Source organism: Corvus moneduloides, chromosome 13, assembly GCF_009650955.1.
Source record: "Corvus moneduloides isolate bCorMon1 chromosome 13, bCorMon1.pri, whole genome shotgun sequence".
NCBI classification, from domain to species: Eukaryota; Metazoa; Chordata; class Aves; order Passeriformes; family Corvidae; genus Corvus; species Corvus moneduloides.
In genome coordinates, this window is record NC_045488.1 from 19,265,022 (window position 1) to 19,271,112 (window position 6,091).

Here is a 6,091-nt window from a genome sequence, read left to right on the forward strand (position 1 = left end):
AACGGGGATTGGGGAGCGTGGGGACACCGGGAACGGGGATTGGGGACAACGGGAATGGGGACTGGGGACAACGGGAACGGGGACTGGGGAGCGTGGGGACACTGGGAACGGGGACTGGGGACAACGGGAACGGGGACTGGGGACTGCGAGAACGGGGAGTGGGGAGCGTGGAGAATTGGGAAGCCCTGGGGGATGGGGAAGCCCTGAGGGATTGGGGTGCACTGAGCAGGGGACTGGGGTGCCTGGGGATGGGGGATTGGGGAGCGCCAAGCGGGGATTGGGATGCCCGGTATTGGGGGATTGGGGAGCCTGGGAATGAGGGATTGGGGAGCGCCAAGCGGGGATTGGGGTGCCTGGGGGATTGGGGAGCCTGGGAATGAGGGATTTGAGAGCCTGGAGATGAGGATTGGGGAGCGCTGAGCAGGGAGATTGGGGAGCAGCGAGGCGGGGATTGGGGTGCCCGGTATTGGGGGATTGGGGTGCACCGAGCAGGGGATTGGAGAGCCTGGGACTTGGGGACTGGGGAGCGCTGAGCGGGGGGATTGGGGTGCCTGGAGATGGGGGATTGGGGTGCCCGGGATTGGGGGATTGGGGATCCTGGGGCTGGGGATTGGGGTGCCTGGGGCTGGGGATTGGGGTGCCTGGGGCTGGGGATTGGGGTGCCCGGGATTGGGGGATTGGGGATCCTGGGGCTGGGGGATTGGGGTGCCCGGTATTGGGGGATTTGGGATCCTGGGGCTGGGGATTGGGGTGCCTGGGGCTGGGGATTGGGGTGCCCGGGATTGGGGGATTGGGGATCCTGGGGCTGGGGATTGGGGTGCCTGGGGCTGGGGATTGGGGTGCCTGGGGCTGCGGGATTGGGGTGCCCGGGATTGGGGGATTGGGGTGCCCGGGGCTGGGGGATTGGGGTGCCCGGTATTGGGGGATTTGGGATCCTGGGGCTGGGGGATTGGGGTGCCTGGAGATGGGGGATTGGGGTGCCCAGGATTGGGGGATTGGGGTGCCTGGGGCTGGGGGATTGGGGATCCTGGTATTGGGGGATTGGGGATCCTGGGGCTGGGGATTGGGGTTCACAGAGCCGTGAGTATTGGGGAGCACCAGGCCTGAGGGATTGGCCGTGTCTGGAGGCTGAGGGTTGGGCACAGCCTGTGCCAGGGATTTGGGGTGCAGGGAGGTGGGGACTCAGGGAATCTCAGATTCAGGATTTTGGGGATCTCAGATTTGGGATTTTGGGGATCTCAGATTCGGGATGGGATGCGCAGAACCAGGGATTTAGGGGATCTCAGATTCGGGATGGGATGCGCAGAACCAGGGATTTAGGGGATCTCAGATTCGGGATGGGATGTGCAGAACCAAGGAGTTTGGGGATCTCAGATTCGGGATTTTGGGCACCTCAGAGTTGGGATTTTGGGGATCTCAGATTTGAGATTTTGGGGATCTCAGATTTGAGATTGTAGGGTTCTCAGATTCGGGATTTTGGGGATGCACAGAACCAGGGAATTTGGGTATCTCAAATTCGGGATTTTGGGGATCTCAGATTTGGGATTTTGGGCATCTCAGAGTCGGGATTTTGGGGATCTCAGATTCGGGATTTTGGGGACCTCAGATTCGGGATGGGATGCGCAGAACCAGGGATTTGGGGGATCTCAGATTCAGGATTTTGGGCACCTCAGAGTCGGGATTTTGGGGATCTCAGATTCGGGATGGGATGCACAGAACCAGGGATTTGGGGGATCTCAGAGTCGGGATTTTGGGGATCTCAGAGTCGGGATGAGGTGCAGGGAGCCAGGCAGGAAGGCTGAGCCATCTCCTCTGGGCAGGACGAAGGGCAGCCGGGATTTGCCAGGCGCAGCCCAGGCTGCTTCCCAGGAAAATCCTGGTTAATGATTGACCCACGCCGGCTGTCCAGCGGCAGCCCCACACCGTGCTGGGGGCACGGGGGGAAACCCCAAAGGTTTGGGAGCCGCGGCACCTGCAGGGGGACGCCCACGGGGCTGGGCTGGGTGCGGAGCAAAGGAAGCTCCTCACCCTGGTGATTACAGGGGAGCTGCGGATTAAAGGCGAGTTAAAATAACCCCAGACGTGCTGTAATTAAACCATTCCATGCGTGGTTTTTTCCCCCTGGCAGGCGAGGGAGGGTTCGGCAGGGAGGTGGTGAAAGGCTGGGCACCCACGGGTGGCAGCAGCAAGGATGGCACGGGGATGAGGCCAACCCGCTTTGAAAGGGACTGAACGGGGGGTCCTGCGCTCCATTCCCAGACGGGCCCCGAAAGTCAGCAGCATTCCTTGGAAGGGACCTTCAGGATTGTCTCATCCACGGGCAGGGACACCTCCCACTGTTCCAATGTCCAGCCTGGCCTTGGGCACTGCCAGGGATCCAGGGGCAGCCACGGCTGTGCTGGGAATTCCATCCCAGCACCTCCCCACCCTCACAGGGGAGAATTCCTTCCCAAGATTTACCCTAAACCCACCCTTTTGCACTCTGTAACCATTCCCTGTGTCCTGTCCCTCCATGCCTTGTCCCCAGTCCCTCTCCAGCTCTCCTGGAGCCCCTTCAGGCCCTGCCAGGGGCTCTGAGCTCTCCCTGGAGCCTTCTCCTCTCCAGCTGAGCACCCCCAGCTCTCCCAGCCTGGCTCCAGAGCAGAGGGGCTCCAGCCCTGGAGCAGCTCCGGGGCCTCCTCTGGGCTCTCTCCAGCAGCTCCAGGTCCTCCCTGTGCTGGCCCCAGGGCTGGGGCAGCTCTGCAGGTGGGCTCTCACCTGAGTGGGGCAGAATCCCTCCCTGCGCCGCTGCCCGCGCTGCTGGGGGTGAGCCTGGCACAGAGCTGGCACAACAACTCCACGGGCACCTCCAGCTCTCCCAAAACCACAGGTGGAATCCGAGAAAAGGGCATCAATCCCCCCCCACTCCATCCCTGACAAGACATCGGTTGCCATCCCTGCCCAGGGCAGCGCTTCCCAGCATCCCGACTTTGTCCCTCCTGCCACCAGTTCAGGCGATGAAAGCAGCAGCACGGCGTTGATTCCTCGGCCACGAGTGCTGCTCTGCTCCTGGGGCTGTTTGAAGGCACCAAGGGAGCTCTGAGCACCTGGAGCTTTCCAGTGTTCAATAGGAACACCAAACAATTAAAAAAAAAAGCCAGGAGAAACGAAGAAGCTTGGAAACAAAGGCAGGTTTTTAACATCAAGACACGCTCGGAGTTAAAATCCACGCTGCTCGCTTGTTAATTAACGAGGAAAGGGCTTCCGGGGGGGGTGGGATTTCAGTCGAGGATGTCTCCATCCCAAATGATTCTTTTGGCTTCTTTTCCTTCCTCAAAAACCTGCAATTTGCAAGTTTAATTCCGTGCCCAGCCAGGGTTCAATCGGGGGCGGGAGGGAGGCGCTGGGACACATCCGGAACCTCCCAAGGAGGTGTCCAGGGTCAGCTCTGGGAATCGGGGCTGCTCCTCCCGGCCGTGATCCCCGTGGAAATGCCGCCCAGCTCCGGTTTCCAGCGGTTAGGGAGGTGGGAATCGAGTGCGTGCTGCCCAGGAGGCTCATTCCCATTATTTCCCATATTCCCAGCTTTCCCACCAGCATGGCAGGGGTTGGAGCATAAATCCCACCCTCTATCCCCCAAATCTGCCAGGATCAGGGAATCCCAGCACGGTTTGGGTTGGGAGGGACCTTAAAACCCATCCAAGGGCACCTCCCACTGCCCCAGGGTGCTCCCAGCCGTGTCCAGCCTGGCGTGGGGCACTGCCACGGGGAAAGCGACCTGTTTTGGAAGCTGGATTCACACGGTGCCACCTGCACTGCCCACTGCAGGGTCCTTGGACTCACGGAGAGCTCCTTAACCCAGCGCTGGGTCCTCCAAGGAACATCCCAGTGCCAAACCCAGAGGACAGGGAGGAGCAGGAAGGGCCTTTGGGGGCTTTTGGACCACGGGGCAGAGCAGGGAGACAGTGGCAGGAGAAAACGAGCCCACAAGCCCAACCTGAGGCTGCCTCTGGAGAACCCCAATCCTGCTGGGACAGAGCTGGCATTCCTTGGATGGGGCTGTGCTGGGATGTGGGGCCAGGGCTGGAGTCACCCAGCAGCTGTGCCAGGGCTGTGCTGGGACAGAGGCCGCTCAGGGCACAGCTCAGCGTTGTCCCAGGGCTGTTCCCAAGCCCAGAGCGGGCTCCAGAGGCGGAGCCATCCCGATGGGAACGGGATGAGCTCCCAGGTGCGGCTGAGCTTTGCTCCTGCAGCTGCATCCCGCTCCTTCCCAAACCCACTCCCAGCGAGTCCCCACTGCCAGGAGATGCCCGGAGCGAGGGCTCAGAGCCTCCGGCTGTCCCTCAGCTCACACCAGCTCCACAAAATGGGTTTTCCCTGAATCCATGGAGGTTTTATCCATCCCTAGATGTGGGCAGGAGCCAGGATGGCAAGAGCCAGCAGTGCCAGAGGTCTGGGATGCTCCTGCAATGCAGATGAACCAATCCCAATTGAAATAGGAACAATTTATTGGGGTCAGCGGCCCAGATTCCCACCGCGGAGCTCCGGTGCAAGGGAAGAAGTGGGAACACGCACCGGGAAGGGGGGACAGGGACAGTGCGACCACCTTTAATTCATTTTGCGCAAAAATCGCCCGGAGGGGTCTGCAACGGGGAGTGAGGGAGGGTGAGGTCAGAGTCACCCCCAACGTTCCCAGAAAAGGCTCGGGAGAGCCTTCCCGAGCCGTGTGCGTGCCAAGGGCAGCTCCTGCCAGCTGTGCCCGGCGCTCAGCCAGGCCCACGCGGCCTCCCCAGCCCAGAGCTGGTTATTTTTGAAAGCGCGATTAAATTTGCAGCAGCGCTGCGAGCAGCCCTTGCCCCGGATCCCTTCCCCAGCCCTCGGCTCCGGTGAGATCCTGGGTGGGATCAGGCATTCCCAAGGGGGTTTTATCCCGGTCTGGGCTCCGGGGATGTGTGTCTGGTACCAACACCCCGAAGCCACGTCATTCCGGGAGCAGGGAGAGGGCTGTGCCCTGTTCCCAGAGGTTTTTCCGCAGCCTGCAGGATGAAAAGCTCCTCTATTCCAGCTGCCTGAGGCACGAAGGGATGAGGAGCCCTTGGAGAGGTCTTCCCCTCCCCCAGGCATGGAAAATGAGGCCTTTTCCCTTCTCCTTCCCTCCTGCTTCGCTCCCACATCCTCCCACCCAGCTCTGCTGCCACCACCTCCGGGCTGGGAGTCACCATCACCCCACACCCATCAGGGAGAAGGAAAAAAAAGGGGTTTTCCCCCCAAATCTGAGGAATACGAGACCTTCATCACCCGTCTGTGCTCAGCTCCGTGCTCTGTCCCCGAGCGGGATTCCTGTCCCCTCTGGAAGGCAGCAGCAGGAGCATTGCACCCCGCACACCTGAGGCCAGAGAAATTCCCGGAGCAGCCTGCAGGAGCCAGAGGTTCCTGCTTGGGTCCCAAAGTGCGTGCAGCGCTTTGATCTCCTGGCAAATGAATTCGGCTCAGAGCAGCCCCGCTGTCTGTCGATATCAGCCAGGTGGTTTCTTATCAGAGAAAAGCCACCAGGCTCTTCTTTTGCTCAGCAGCCCCTCTGCAGGATGGCTTCCAGCGCGGGGGGCAAAGAGCCCGCATCTCCCAAGCCTTTCCTCGAGGCCTCTGCTTCAGTGAACGACAAACCCCACACTGCAACCGCAAACAAACTCCTCGTGGGCAGCAGAGCAGCAGCAGCAGCGCCAGGCTACGGGCAGCCAGGCGGGACGAACACCTGGGCAGTGCCCGGGGGGAGGACAGGGGTCACCGTGTGCCCAGGGAAGTGGTTGCACTGTGGCACTGCCATGGGGGTCACCGTGTGCCCAGGGAAGCGGTGGCACTGCCACGGGGGTCACCGTGTGCCCAGGGAAGCGGTGGCACTGCGGCACTGCCATGGAGGTCACCGTGTGCCCAGGGAAGCGGTGGCACTGCCACGGGGGTCACCGTGTGCCCAGGGAAGCGGTGGCACTGCGGCACTGCCATGGAGGTCACCGTGTGCCCAGGGAAGCGGTGGCACTGCCACGGGGGTCACCGTGTGCCCAGGGAAGTGACGGCACTGCGGCACTGCCATGGGGGTCATCCTGTGCCCAGGGAA